Here is a 16,915-nt window from a genome sequence, read left to right on the forward strand (position 1 = left end):
AACATTTTGGCAATGTTTTCCATAAAAATAACATTTTGGTAGATTATTTTTGGCTCGAGTGGCAACCATGAATATGGACCGATATGGACCAGTTTTTGTGTGATTGGGGATCGGCTATATATAACTATAGACCGATATGGACCAATTTTGGCATGGATATTATATACTAACACCACGTTGCAAATTTCAACCGGATCGGATGAATTTTGCTCCTCCAAGAGACTCCGGAGATCAAATCTAGGGAACGATTTATATGGGGACCGATATGGACCAATTTTTGCATGGTCATTAGAGAACATATACCAACACCATGTACCAAATTTCAGCCGGATCGGATGAAATTTTCGTTTCTTAGAGGCTCCGCAAGCCAAATCGGGGGATCGGTTTATATGGGGGCTATATATAATTATGGAACGATGTGGACCAATTTCTGCATGGTTGTTAGAGACCATATACTAACACCACGTACCAAATTTCAGCCGAATCGGATGAAATTTGCTTTTCTTAGAGCGATCGCAAGCCAAATTTGGGGTCCGTTTATATGGGGGCTATACGTAAAAGTGGACCGATATGAACCAATGTGTGCACGGTTGTTAGAGACCATATACTAACACCATGTACTAAATTTCAGCCGGATCGGATGAAATTTGCTTCTCTTAGAGGCTCCGCAAGCCAAATTTGGGGGTCCGTTTATATGGGGGCTATACGTAAAAGTGGACCGATATGGCCCATTTGCAATACCATCTGACCTACATCAATAACAACTACTTGTGCCAAGTTTCAAGTCGATAGCTTGTTTCGTTCGGAAGTTAGCGTGATTTCAACAGACGGACGGACGGACATGCTCAGATCGACTCAGAATTTCACCACGACCCAGAATATATATGCTTTATGGGTTCTTAGAGCAATATTTCGATGTGTTACAAACGGAATGACAAAGTTAATATACCCCCATCCTATGGTGGAGGGTATAAAAAAACGAACAAATTAAACTTTGTTTCCTAGAATTAAGTACGCAAAACTTTAACTTAAAAGAGAATTGAGTCGTAAATTTGTCCTTGCAACAAATCTACACTTCTTTGACTCTGAATCAATACCAACATCAATTGTGTAAATCTTTGGAATCAGGCGGAAAAGACGGCATGTCTTTCTGAGTGCAATCTCGATACACAAGCGATAACGCGAAAAATCGAGTAAAAGTGGTGACAGGCATATTAATTTCATAAAATTGTTAATTCAACAATATATCTGAATGAAAGCCTTCTCAACGGGAAAAATAATAGATGGCACTCGTCATATATGTGGGAGCTATATATAAATCGGAACCGATTTCGATAAAATTTAGCATACTTCATGATACTATTAATTGTAATCCTTGTACAAAATGTGAAGAAATTCAAGGCTAAGTTTTAGCTTTTGGGAACAATTAAGAGCATATCGGGCGAAAGATATATATGGCAGCTATATTTAACTATGAACTGATTTTTTTTAAATCAATAGTGAATGTTTTTGAGCCAAAGACCCTATGCTAAATATGGGTATTATCAAACTTAAACAGTGAGCTATACTGTGAACACAAAAATACATGAACAGACAGACAACATCTCTAAATTGACTTACAATTTAGTTCTTAGACGATTGGTATACTAAACGATGTGTCTCAAAGTGGTCCTTCTTACCGTTTCATACAAATTCACCAAATTATACCCTGTATCACAGTAGTGGTGAAGTGTATAAAAATATAGCGCTTTACTTGCTTGCATTACATATCAGTCATTACAGTATTTTTCTTCATTTTCTTTCCTATCATTCTGACAACATACGAGACGAAAATCTTTTGACTCAATACGCAAATCGATGTAATCTTTGAAGAAGCCAAAAGAACGAAAATCATGATCATGATTATTTTCACGATCATTTAAACTCTCATAGCAAAAATGTCATTTGAAAGCTGATTAGCTAATTTGGTTAGGATGACTAGCTATAAATTTTTGGTTGTGGGATATGAATATTTCCGTCAACAAGTATTTTAAGTAAAATTGTCTAAGCACTAATTTAAATATTTTAATTTGTCGAAATATTTATGAATTTCTTTTTTTAGGATTATAAATTATCAAATTTTAATAAATGTTTACTTTTAAATATCCGATCGATTTAACGAAGTTTTATTAAATATTGTTATAAATAAGGCCTGACAATATAGCATCCGTAAAACCGAGATTCGACTGTAATTCTATAGACACACATACATTGTTCATTCACAATAACCTTTCAGGCGATGCGACCATATATGCGTATGTCACTGAGTGAAGATCTTCATATAAGAAAACAAAACGAAAACATTTACGTTTTATATTTATATATATAGCTTTATATTTTACGAAAAAAGAATTGGAACAAATCAAAACTCAAACCACAGGTCTCCATAACGGAAAGTTTTATTTGTGCCACTGACGTTTTATGTGTTAAAGACAAAACATATATGGGATTTTACTCTGATCATCGATTTTAAAAGATAAAAGCATACAATTTTACAACATAAAAGTATTCAATCTTAAACAGGAGAATTATGCTTTGTTTTATTTTTTGTTCCATTTAAAGATGTATTAATACCCGCAAGATTCATTGGCGGCAGTCGCGTTAACAACCACTTTAATAAATTTTTCTTTATAAATTTAAAATTTTATATCAAGTAGGCTAAACAGCAATTGATTTATAATTGACGTTTGAGAAAATATTCATTACATTCAAACTCTCAGAAGGAAAAGTTTAAACTTTTGTTAGAGAAAAGAAAGAAAAAAACCCAAAGTCTTCCTTTTTATAAAACCACAAAGCTATTACCGCGATAAGATAATTTGGTAAAGGGTCAATATAAACTTGACGTATTTCTTTCAATTTTGCATTTATTTTGATTTTGGAATTCACTCTTCAGTTGTCAAAATGCCGTCCAAGCAAGAAGAGCAGCGTATCAAAATTTTGCTCGCGCATCGCGAAAATCCGAGCTACTCGCACGCAAAGCTGGCAAAATTGCTAAAAGTTGCCAAATCAACCGTTACAAATGTAATTAAAGTGTTTGGGGAAAGTTTGTCGACAGCCAGGAAGTCTGGATCAGGGGGAAATCGAAAACCGGAAGCCGCTGAGACGACAAAGAGAGTTGCCGGTAGTTTCAAGCGAAACCCTACACGCTCACAAAAAATCGCTTCTGTAACATATACTCCCAAACATATTTTGCTTCAAGCATATACATTTTTGGGTATTGCCCAAACATTTATATGTTTGATCTCTTCCAATATATAATATGTTTGAAAGCATATTGGTCTAAACAATATATGTTTGGGTACTCTAAGTTCCAAACATTTTGTATTTTTGCATCCAAATTCAATAATGTTGTCTTCCAAAAAACAATATGTTATTATGTGAACATATAATATGTTTGGAAGCATTTTGCACCCAAAAATATTATATGCTTAAAAAAATTCTCCCAAATAATATTGTGCTCAAAATTTTATTTATTTATTTATATATTTACAATCATAATGAATTATGAAAATAAACAGGTAATATAGGTGCTAACAACATAGGTTTTCGACCTGAATGCTCAAAATTTTGTTTCTGCCTAATTGTATATTCCCCCACATCTTTCTCACTTCCACGAGATTTTTTAGTTCTTGGCACTTTTTTCTGTGATACAAACATTGTAGAAGAAATTATTCAATTTTATGATTTTTTTTTTATTTTAATTTTACCTTTTGCCGGACGGGGATTCGAACAGCGGACCACACAGTTTGTAAGGATCAAAGAAGTAGCAGATCAATTGCCCAAGGAAAAATAAAATGTTAATTTTGTAATAACAAGCAACAACCACCAACTTAATTCAATATCGCTCCCAGTTTAATAGCGCTCCAAGCTACTAAACACATATATGTTTATAGGCTATTTCTAAATTAATATATGTTTGCATCCAAGCATATTATATTTACAAACATTTTATGTCCCAAACATAATATGTTCTAACATATTAACATATATGTCCCAAACATGTTATGCTAGTTTATGAACATTATATGCTTGCACTCAAAAATATTGTGTTTAAAAATTTGTATTCCAAACATATAATGTTTATAGCCAAACATATGAAAAACAGTCTTTTTCATCCGTGTAACCTCTCCGAGATGCCGCAAATAAGCTGGGTGTATCGTCTACAACTGTGCATCGAGCCAAAAAACGAGCCGGACTATCGACTTACAAGAAGGTAGTGACTCCAAATCGCGATGATAAACAAAATACGACGGCCAAAGCGCGATCCCGGAGGCTGTACACGACGATGCTGACGAAGTTTGACTGCGTGGTAATGGACGACGAAACCTACGTCAAAGCCGACTACACAGAAAAAAAAGTGTCTTGTAAATTTAAGGATCAAAATGGTCCTTAAATTTACAAGACACTTTTTTTCCACATAGTTCAACAAATTTACTGTAATATAGTTCATTTTTCGTAACCACAACGAAAATTAACTTAGCTAAAGCAAAACTTATAAAAATTCAGTAAATGTTTTTTAGTTCACTAACTACGAAATGGGAAGGATTTTTCCTTAAATAAATTTCCAACACAGTAGTTAATGCATCGTTGATTCTATTATAAAAATACATGGGCAATATAAAAATCTTACTACGAAATGTGGACAATTTACTAAGACAAAATTTTGTATGGAAAAAAATTTTTGTAGTAAAAATTAACTTAACGACATTACCGATTCGTACGATGACTACCTACAGATTATTTCCCTTTTTATTATATGTTGGAGTGTTTTTACTCACATTGAAAATTTTAGTTAAAATAGAATAAAAATTAGTTAATATAATCCTTGACAGGTGTATATAATTTTTATAGATTCCTCATAGATTTGGTATATATTTTACCTTAACTTATAGATAGAATTCCTACTAATCAATAAACGTGCTACTGGAAAATGTGAGTGCATCATGCGAGGGAGTTTTTAGAGACATTTTGTGTATATCTCGTATGATCAGTGTTGCCAGTATTGGGGATTTTTCCCCAAATCGGGGATATTTTTTCGTCGATGGGGACAAAATTTTTGAGTTGGGGACTTGGGGATTTGGTGGGGAATTTCCACAAATTTGGGGATTTTTGTGGGGAATTTTCGATATTTGTTCAGTATACGAGTAATTATCACAGTAAGAACTATGGTTTATATGAAATTCTTTACATGCTTAAAAAAAGCCTTAACGAAGTACAGAGATTCTCAAAAAAAATAAAAAAAACTTTCCTCCTCTTTATTCCACGGAATTTATTTGGGTGGCCCAAGAGCTTCTTTACAATTTACTCTCTTTCCTAAGAAATTTTTTACTATTGTGAAATTATTTCGTAAGGACTCATATGCGTACATCACTGATTTTGAACATGTATCCCATATCCCCCACATACAGAGTAGAGTTCATATCGGGACAGCAACGCATTTTGATCGATAAGTCAATTTTATTTCTTGACTATATGTTGACCGAACTCCCATTTTTATTTCTCGAGCGAGGATTTGCTTAAGATGACTCGATGACTCTTTATACCAATGAGCACCCGTTTCCTGGTTTTGTGTTGTGAAATCTTCATTCAATTGCACATTTTTATTTTATTTATTTTAATTAAAAAACTTGCCAAAAATTTCTTGGGGATTTTTATGGGGAATTTTAAATTAAATTGGGGATTTTTGGGGATAAAAGCGATCCATTTTGGGGACAAGAGCTCGGAAAATACTGGCAACACTGCGTATGATTGTTTGTGTTTGTTATTGCGTCATTTATGCTGTTGTTGGTTGTTTTGATTCTAGAGACAATGGAATGTTCCTTGTGTGTTGTTGGTATCTTTTGTGATGAGAGCTGTTTTCTTGCAATAGCGAGATCAGAAAGGGATCGTGTGTGTGTGTGTGGAGTTGTTTTTCTTTACGGTATGTATCCTTTATGACTATTTGTGTCTTTGAGTTTTATTGCTACATTCAGTTATGTTGATGCATTTATGAAGTGCACACGTGGATTTAATTTTGCAAAATTGTACGTGCGGTATTGGTGTTTATTAATGAAAATACATTTATTTCGAAACATTTTAGAAACTGAGAAGTGAATGATGTGATGTTAGAGGAATCAAAAACGCTTTTTATTGATAAAAAAACAAATAACAGATTAAGGAACTGTATATTTCTGTTAATATGTTAGTTTAAAATTAGTGCGGATTTTAAATTGATTTACATAAAAAATATACAACATGAGTGGTAATAGGATGATTTATATTTATTCTACATCTGGATCACAGGTCGAGAAGCAACAATTTTTTTGAATCTATATTTTTTATGTTACAGCAATTCCTACAGGTGAGTACTAAGTTCGAGTTTAGGCGCTAAAATTAAAAATAAATCACTAAGCAAAGTATAAAATTATACGTCTTCGATACAAATTTAAATATAACTTGATGGAGAATAGCCCAAATCAAGTTTTTTATAAAGATTATTTTTTATAATGGATTATTAAAGAAAACTTATCATGGAAATTGCAATTTTAGCCGCTAAACTCGAACTTAATATCCACCTTAAATACTAAATGCTATACTGACAAGTGGAAATTATGTCTCATTTTATAATATTTTTTATTTCAATTATATTCTGAGAATAATTTCAATAACGTCCCATTTGTCCATGGATATGATTCCAATAATGTACCTACTGTATGGATTTTTCAATGTGGTAAGTTTTTCTGTAAACGGTATTTTGTCCGTTTTTAATAAAACCAAAATTTCAATTTATTAAAAATTATTTTTTTCACTTGCAGGTAGACAGGTCTCGTAATGGTAATTTTTTGAATATTCTTACTGTTTAATACTAATTAAGCTGATATCCTTATTGGCTCTAGGAAATACTCTTGAAAACCGTAAGTTAAAGATCAATATGAACGATAGAATTAATTAATTAATAATATTTTTCTTATATTTTGTATAACTTCAGATGCCTCTAAGCCAAATCCGCCCAACAAAAGTTAGCCAAAATCGATGAAATTGGACAATTCAATTGAATACAGCAACTTATGCCACATATATCTTTCATATGGATAGAAAACATGGACATTTAAATTAATTAGTTTAGTCCTAATAACATAGAATATTACTCTTTTGAAGAAGCAATTACTAACTACCGACAAGTAAATGCGTCCAACGTACTAATAAAAATATTTCCTTTATTGTATATCATAAGCCATAGTTTTGTGTAATATAATAATAATTCTTTGAAATAAAATACTGGTGGTTATAGAAAATTGACTTATTTTGTACGAAAAATTTCTTAGTTGTATACAGGCTTTTTGTACTTTTGATTCCTCAATTTCTCTACTTTTTTGAAAATTATACCGACAAACAGTTTATTTCAAACCAATTTCTTAATACATGTTTCCCAAAAAATTGTTAATTTTTCCGGATAGCAGGAATATTTTGAATGAGTTTAACTATATTCTTCCCACAGCATAGTAATAATGAACTAAAATACGATGCAATACATGAACTAATTTATAAGAAAATCATGAACTTATCTAGATGAAAAAAATCTTTGGCGCCAAATCATGGTCATTCTTACTATGGGTTAGTTCATTTTTCATAAAAAATAGTAACCTTTTTTTTCGGTGTACAAGCAGCTTCCGGGAGAGGAGTCTTATACGGCAAAAGGAAGGGGAAAGGTAGCAGATATTTTCAAGCACATAAGACTGTCAAAGTTCGCAAAAAAATATCTGGTTTGGCAAGCCATCTGTACCTGTGGCTTGAAAAGCAGCATTTTCATAGCTTCCGGGACTGTCAACCAAGAAATTTACGTGAAAGAGTGTTTGAATAAACGTCTGCTGCCTTTCCCGAAGAAACACGGTTGTTCCGTACTGTTTTGGACGGATTTAGCATCTTGCCATTACGGTAAAAAGGCCATGGAGTGGTACGCCGCCAACAACGTGCAGGTGGTTCCCAAGGACAAGAACCCTCCCAACACGCCAGAGCTCCGCCCAACTGAGAAATACTGGGCTATTGTCAAGCGGAACCTAAAGAAGACCAAAAAAACTGCTAAGGATGAGCAGCAGTTCAAGGCAAACTGGTTTTCTGCGGCGAAGAAGGTGGACAAGGTGGCTGTACAAAATCTGATGGCAGGTGTCAAGCGTGAGGCCCGGCAATTCGGATTTGGAAAAGCGAAAGCCTAACTGAATATTTTTCCTGAATTTTATACTAATTGAACTTGAAAAAGAAATTTAATTTGATTTTTTAAATAAACGATTTCGCCGATTTACACGCGTTTTCCCTTGACCAAATTTTGACCGTATCACCCTTTAAGAATCATCGTTGCACTGATATATTTCATTATATCAACAAAATCATTAATTGTAAAAGCACACGGATTCCATTTGGATCCGCGACCCCCAGAATTATCTTCTGCTCGAAATTGCTTGATATTAAAAGAAAGGAAAGAACTTGGTTAATTTGTTTTGAACGCCTTAAGGGCGGCGCAGTGACCACAATTTTTCTTTGTGTTCGTTTTAAAATCCGCATTATCCATTGTTAGAGAGCTAAGGATCATATAACATCTCAAGGGAATCTTACGAAGCTCCACCAATGCACGCCAACTTGAATCTGAAGTCATTTCTTCCTTTGGACTTTCTGTTGACTGCAAGTAAAACATAAGTTATCGGGAGAACTCATCTTTAATTTAAATATGATTAAAACTTCCACACCTAGATACTTCATTATCACCAATACAAGAATTCTAACCAGAGGAGCGATACAATTTGAATATTAATTTTTATTAATATATACAGCGATATCAAACACACAACCATTATCTTCAGGTCTGATGACAACGGAGGAGTTTTATTGGTAAGTCGTCTTTGTAAACCTAAACATATTTATATCGTATTTGCTCGTCAACCCAGCAACACACTTTATTACATTACCATTTGTTTTTACGTTTGAGCCATGATGCTCTAACAAAATATTGTAGTTTTAAGTTTCCACTATTAATTCCACCCTTTATATATGTTTCACTATTTTTACTTGTAAACTTTCAATTGACTTTCATAATTATTATAACTCTTCGCTAGATTATCTCCACTATCAACTAGTCTAGTTAATATTATTACTAATTGCCGTTTGATATTTTATTGTTAAAATATAGTTAATTATGAATACTAACTACACACAATTTTTTTTCAGATTAAATCACAAAATTAATTGATTCAATAAATTTTTCAATTGAAATGTCTTCAATCTCAAAAATTATAGTATCAATCACAGTTTTAACTGAACATCAAACAAAAAAAAATACTTGATTAAAAAATTAATTGATTTCATTAGCAAATTTGAATTAATTATACCCTTCACCACTACTGTGGTACAAGGTATAATACGTTTGTGCATTTGTATGTAACGCCAGGAAGGAAAAGTCTAAGGCCCATCGTTTAGTATACCGATCGTCTTACAATTAAATTCTGAGTCGATTTAGCGATGACCGTCTGTTAAGTCCGATCGTCCTCAAATTTGGCATAGGGTCGTTTATTGGAACAAAGACAATCGCTATTGATTTTGGAAAAAATCGGTTCAGATTGAGATATAGTTGTCATATATTTATCCCCGATCTGGTCGTAATTGGCGTGTTTATCAATCGATATATTCCGTACATCGGAATATTTTATGAGTCTCGAAAAACTTGTAAAATATTAGCCAAATCGGTCCAGATTTAAGTATAGCTCCCATATATATCTTTCGTCCGATTTGGACTTATATGGCCTCAAAAGCCAGAGTTTTGCCGTGATTTGGTTCAAATTTTGCACAAGGAGTGCGTTTAACAGTATCGGTAAGTTTGCCAAATTTGGTTGAAATCGGTTCAGATTTAGATATAGCTCCCATATATATCTTTCGCCCGATTTACACTCAAATGACCACGGGGCCAAAGTTAAACTCCCATTTAGGTAACATTTTGCAGAGATAGCAGAATTATTATTCTAACTATACATGTCAAATTTAGTCGAAATCGGTTCAGATTATATATAGCTCCCATATATATGTACACCAGAGTTAGGAAAATATGGTAGATTATTTCATATTTTAGACTCATTTTCAATGGGATTTTCCTCCAATTGACTGCATAATAGTTTCCACGGAGAATATATTTAATATGATATTTAAGTGTGTCAAGTTTGATCTAATTTGATTCAGAATTAGATAAAGCCTCCATATATTCATTCTTCCGGTTTATACAAATATGGCCAAATTCGCACACTTTACACAAAATTCTGTGATGATTTCCCCATATCTTAGTCACATCTTAAACACTCTAATGCCAGACTTTCCACAGAACGGTTGAGTTTTAAATAAGGCTCCAAGTCGCCCGACTTGACCAAATAATATATCACAACCCACACTTGACCACATATCTTGGCAAGATCTAACCAATATCCTTGTAAAATTGTCACTGCTGAGTAGCAAAAATTGTAAATGTTACTCAAATTGTCGTATATCTCGAATACATAAGTATCGCCTGATAAATCGCAAATGCTCTTTTGTACAATTACACTAAAATTTCTCTTGCTTCATATTTCCCATATTTTTTATTAACATTGTGTTTCATTCCAGGGAGTTAGCCGATTTCAAATTTGAAGTAGTTGAGATGGTAACACAAATGTTGGTCTACATGGTGGTGAAGGGTATAATATAGTCGGTCCCGACCGACTTTAGACTTTCCTTACTTGTTGTTTACTAACATTGTGTTTCATCCCAGGGCGTTAGCCGATTTAAATTTTAATTCTAGAGTTTTTGTAGAAGTACAAAAAATTGTCTCCTTTAAAAGTATTTGTATCTGGAAATGCAAACCTTTATATAGCTCCCAGCGAATTTGAAGTAGTTGAGATGGTAACACAAGTGTTTGTCTACATAGTGGTGAAAGGTACGATATAGTCGGCTTCGCCCGACTTTAGACTTTACTTACTTCTTTTTTACTTCATTCAATCATATTTTTAATTGATGTTGATTTCAAAATTCAATTAATTTTTTAATTAAAAACGAAACTATTTGCAATCGCTATACTATATTTCAATCACTTTATGTGACTATTTTTAATCCTTTTGATTCAAAATTTTATAGTTTCAAAAAATTTTAATTAAGAATTTAAAAAATATATCCACACTTTTTTAACTGTCTTTTTCTTCGAGTTTGATTAAAAAGTTAATTGTATTAATTAATTTTTTAGTTGAAAATTAAAAAAAAAATCAATCATTGACTTAATGTTTCTAGCTTAATTAAAAGATTAGGTTAGGTTAGGTTAAAGTGGCAGCCCGATTAAGATTCAGGCTCACTTAGACTTTTCAGTCCATTGTGATACCACATTAACTAAAAGTACCTATTACATATGGGCACTTCTAGTTTTAACCGCTGAACCTTCTTGATTATTTTTCTTTGTTGAACCAACCAGATTGTTCCAAAAACAGTAGCAGACTGCTTAAGTTAACGTTTTCCAGATCCGCGAGTAATCTGAAGCTATATGCTCCTAAAAGTTGCTTGCGCTTTACACAAAATGCAGGACACTCACACAAGAGGTGTTTAATTGATTCTTTTTCCTCCGCATCATGACAGCTCATACAATAGTCATTATACTTCGGGCCAATAGTTTTTGCAAAATCGCCTATCAGGCAGCGACCCGTTATAGCAGATATCAGGAGTGATATCTGACGTCTCGAGAACATTATCATATCTAGTGTGCGGTTTAAGTTGAAATGGGGCCATATTTGCTTGGTGTCGTTACAACCCTTGCAATTCTCCCATCGAACATTTGCCATCATAACAGCCTTCTCACGTAGCATGAGCTTGCAGGTAGCTAGGGGCATACCAACAAATTCTAGTTCCCCTGGAATATGTAAGGTAGTCCCTAGCCTTGCCAACTCATCCGCTTCACAGTTCCCCGGTATGTTCCTATGGCCAGGCACCCATATTAGGTGAATATTGTACTGCTCAGCCATCTCATTGAGAGATTTGCGGCAGTCGATGGCCGTTTTCGAGTTGAGGAACACAGAGTCCAAGGATTTTATTGCAGGTTGACTGTCTGAGTATATATTAATGCCCACATTTTTTGGAACATTACTTCTCAGCCAATTCGCCACCTCTCTTATTGCTAATATTTCAGCCTGAAAAACACTACAGTGATTAGGTAATCTTTTCGCTATTCGAAGTTCCAGATCATTAGAATATACTCCGAACCCCACTTGTCCATCCAATTTGGAGCCATCAGTGTAGAAATCTATATATTCTTTATTCCCCGGGGTGTGTGTGCACCACGCCTCACTGTTGGGGATTAGAGTCTCAAACTTTTTGTCGAAAAGTGGACTCGCCAAAGTGTAATCCACTACGTTAGGCACATCTGGCATTATTTTGAGGACAGAACTGTGACCGTAACCTTTTTCCGACCACAGCGATAGTTCGCGCAACCGCACAGCCGTTGTTGCAGCTGACTGTTTGGCCAAAATGTCTAAAGGCAATAGATGCAGCACGACATTAAGGGAATTTGTTCCTGTCTTGCTGAATGCGCCTGAAATACACAAACACGCCATACGCTGAACTTTATCTAAACAAGTCGGTTTCTGAAGTGCCGGCCACCAGACTACAACACCATATAGCATTATAGGTCTAACCACTGCCGTGTATAGCCAATGCACAATTTTTGGTTTCAGTCCCCACTTTTTTCCTATTGCCTTTTTGCACGAGTACAAAGCTACAGTTGCCTTTCTCGCCCTTTCTTCAATATTAAGCTTAAAGTTCAGCTTCCTGTCCAAAATAACGCCAAGGTATTTTGCACATTCACCAAAGGGAATTTCAATACCCCCTAAGGAAATAGGCCTAACCGTGGGAGTTTTGCGATCGTTGCAGTACATGACTAATTCTGTCTTTGCAGGATTTACCCCAAGACCATTGTCTTTCGCCCATTTCTCAGTCATCCGGAGGGCCCTCTGAATAATATCTCTGATTGTGGATGGGAATTTTCCCCTGACTGCCAGAGCCACATCATCTGCGTATGCCACCACTTTTATCCTTTCTTTTTCTAGAGTAACCAGAAGGCTATTTATAGCAACATTCCAAAGAAGAGGTGATAGAACTCCTCCTTGGGGAGTGCCTCTGTTCACATACCTTTGTATGTTTGCTTGTCCTAGTGTGGCTGAAATACGTCTCTTCATTAGCAGTTCGTCTAATAGCCTGAGTATACATGGATCAACATTCAGAGTTGTCAGTCCATTTAATATCGAGCTCGGATGGACATTATTGAACGCCCCTTCGATGTCTAGAAACGCCACGATTGTGTATTCTTTGACAGATAGTGAGCTTTCAATAAAGCTGACTAGTTCATGTAGTGCGGTCTCAGTAGACCTGCCCTTCGAGTATGCATGCTGTCCTTTCGAGAACAACCTTGAATCGATGCTAGTTCTAAGATAAATATCTATCATCCTCTCCAGAGTCTTAAGTAGGAATGAGGATAAGCTGATTGGTCGGAAATCCTTCGCCCTCGAGTGAGAGGCTTTTCCCGCTTTAGGTATGAAAACGACTTTTGTTTCCCTCCACTTTCCTGGGATGTATGATAATTTGATACATCCTTTATATATCACTGACAACCAGGGGATAATTTTGTCAGTTACAGCTTGTAACTCCGCCGGAGTAATTCCATCAGGTCCGGGGGATTTGAATGGTCCAAAGCTATTTAGCGCCCATCTTATTCTAGTTTCCGATACAATTTCCTCAGAGATATCGGTGACTCTCGCAATAACCATAGGTTCGACTTTGGTGAGTTCTGAGGCAATAGAAGCCTCCTCACGCATACGGTATCTATCCATGTCTTCAACTTTGGTATCTCCCTCGACTTCGCAAGAGGATCCGCTTACTTCTGATTCAGACAGAGGCTTGTCCATTTCTGAATCCTTTAGCTGATCGTTTTTATACACCTTCATTTGGATATAATGAAAGCCATAACATACACGGCCCTGGGACTTTGCCAGATGTGGCAAAGACTGAGTGTTCAATATAAACACTGCATGCCGTCTTGGTCCATCCACTTCATCCAAACGGCCAACCTTCCAATCAGCTGTTGGAAGATCTGGATTGCATCGTTTCAGTCTATTTAAAATAGATTCAGGGTCAGAAGGGTTTGCAGGTATCCAGACATGTGCTCTAGGTCTAGCCGGTATGTCTTTCTTCTCGACTAACTCCAGAGCAGCTCCTTCCCAAACTTCACCAATTAGTATCAGAGCAGCTTTAAAACATTCTATAGACCTCTGGTCCTCAAATGCGACTAGCTTAAATCGTCCTTGATACCAACCAGCCTCTTGGTGTCGAGGATCTGGGCCGGGAAACTTTTCCAGCACCTGTGAGTAGACGACAGACAGAGCATTCTCAATTTCCCCCCATTTTTGCTTTGGAACCATACCGTCCAATGCTCCTTTATTAATGATAGCCATCACAAGGCTATCTTTAGCAACTGAGGCAAACGATCTTTGATCCCTTTTGGAGGATGGCAGCTCATCCGGCGATCGTTCCCTTTTTCCAGTCTCAAGAATTCCTTGAGCCCATTTTAAGGAATCGCTTTGTTTAGCCTACAGCGTGCTTGGGTCGACTGATCCTAACTTCTTTAGGATAAACAAAGCATTTCTGCGTTCCTTGAATCTCTTTCGTGAGGGATTACATCCTTTTGATGTCGTTACCTTAGAAAAAGTTCGACTTGTCAGAGTGTCGCCACCAGTCGACCCGTCTACAGGTCGACTAATTGGGCCTAACTCTTGGTCATTGCCCAGATTTATAACTCCAGTCGATACCCGTCCACTGGGCCCTGAAGTTAGCAACCCAGTGGATGACTTGGAATTTCGCTGCATGGTGGCTTAATATCCCACCACACTTGAAATTCGTAGTAGGTACCTATTACGATGAGTTTATCCGCTAATGAAAAACACGTCCGTTCCGTTCGACGGTTGAATGAAAAAAAGAAAAAGATTAACGGCCATTTTCATGTAGCTCCGTTAGGCTTTAACTGCCAGTTAACAGAAAGTAAATTGCAAATATCTTCTCACCGGTTAACTTTAACTGAACAATTTTCGTCAGTTAAGTTCCTAACTGGCCTATAGAATATAAAGGCAAGATGACAGCTTCGTCAATAATACGGTTTAAAAGTTGGTTAGTTAACGGAACACTAACGGAGCTTTATGAAAATGGGGGTAAGAGTATCAATTAATTTTTTAATTGAAAAAGCTTTCAACTTCAATCAACTTTTTAATTAAGAATATTTTGGTGTTATTTTTTCTTTGCGCGAAAGAGGAAGAGTTATATATAAAGGATTTCTATAATGGGGTCAAAGAACTTCTTTGGAATGGTTGGGTGGGCGGTGGAACCGCTAGTGACTAACTGACATCTTAAGCCACGTATTTTCTTGTGTCACTCCTCTTCCTATTTTCATCCACTTTACTTTTCCTCGGGATCTCTTCCCCAATAAGAGCTACCTTAAATATTTTTTTGTGTAGACGAACCCGAATACTATTATTCGGAAATATTAAAAAAAACTAAGTGGGGAAATAGATTTTGGTGTCGTTTTCGAATGTAAGTGTAGTCAAAGACTTAATTTTATTCATCCGAAATTTAAATTTATCCGCATCCTTGGCTCGGAATCAAAACGAAAATCCTTACTGGAAGGTCAAAATCTTTCGATCCAAGTAAACTTTTTTTGAGTGTAGTGCAACATTATTGTGATTGTAAACAGTATTGTAAACGGACTACATGCAGCCCCACACTAACCGTATTGAATTATTATATCATCACATTCGAATCGTACTCTTAACAAGTAAAATATATTCGGCGAATGCAAAACTCTATACATTTAGATATTCGCAATATATTTATGAGGTACCGAGTATAGAAACAATTAATACTAACAAGAATCCTCCTCATACACAATGATAGATATGTAATGCAACAAACCGCTGAATTTTTTCATTTTTTATATCCTTCACCTTCCGTTTATAAAGTATGTATATTCTGAGACCGTCAGTTGAATTCACGCTACATTCCGAACCAGAGGTGGGCGCGTGATACGAAATTCTCGTGACACGCGTGAATCACTTGAGTCGTGAACAAAATCCAAAGCAACTCTGGTGAATGTGCGTGAATGGGACTAAGATAAATATTTCGTGCGTGAGAAATAAAATAGGTTCGTGAATGTGCGTGAATAAAATTTCTGCAAAATCACGCTCACGAAAATAATCAAGATTTAATTCACACTCTTATGTTAACTGAAGTTAATTTGGCTCTCGAACTATATTCTATTTTTGAACTTTGTTACCTTTGCTGATTTCAGTTTGGAAAATATCGTGAGTCTCGTGAATTTGTCGTGAAACGTGCGTGAACGTGAGTCTTTAAAAGTAATTCGTGATTGAGCGTGTGTGAGTACTGGTTTTCATTTAGTGAATGTGCGTGAGCGTGCGTGAATAAATCGTGAATGTGCGTGAGTGTGAGTGAAATTTCAGTCACGCGCACACCTCTATTCCGAACGAAACAAGCTAACACTTGAATCTTAACACAAGCAGTTGTGTTAAGGACATATAGCCCCAATATAAACCGACCTCCAAATTTGGTTTGCAGAACCCCTTACAAAACCAATTTTTTTCCGAGTGTTAGGGTGTGGTCACACTAGACAAATATTTGACCAAATGAGTTTCAAAATCTTTTCCAGGACCATTTTCGAAATATCTGGATACTCTTATTATGACGTTATGTACCCAATATGAGCTAAAAATGTTTGCTGGTTTGACTAAGGCGAGGAATTCGTTTATGATTTCTAGCAAACATTTGCCCAGTACCATACTGTAAGCAT

The 16,915-nt window shown here is 35.6% G+C and overlaps 1 long non-coding RNA gene across 1 annotated transcript; it reads left to right on the plus strand.

Moving 5' to 3' along the window:
• Positions 1-6,804: 6,804 nt before the first annotated feature.
• LOC142237271 (uncharacterized) lies at positions 6,805-7,313 on the plus strand. The gene is made up of 2 exons (XR_012722419.1): positions 6,805-6,932; positions 7,007-7,313. It is a non-coding gene; the product is annotated as an uncharacterized LOC142237271 (long non-coding RNA).
• The last annotated feature ends 9,602 nt before the right edge of the window (positions 7,314-16,915 follow it).

The sequence above is a fragment of the Haematobia irritans genome, chromosome 4 (assembly GCF_050003625.1).
Source record: "Haematobia irritans isolate KBUSLIRL chromosome 4, ASM5000362v1, whole genome shotgun sequence".
NCBI classification, from domain to species: domain Eukaryota; kingdom Metazoa; phylum Arthropoda; class Insecta; order Diptera; family Muscidae; genus Haematobia; species Haematobia irritans.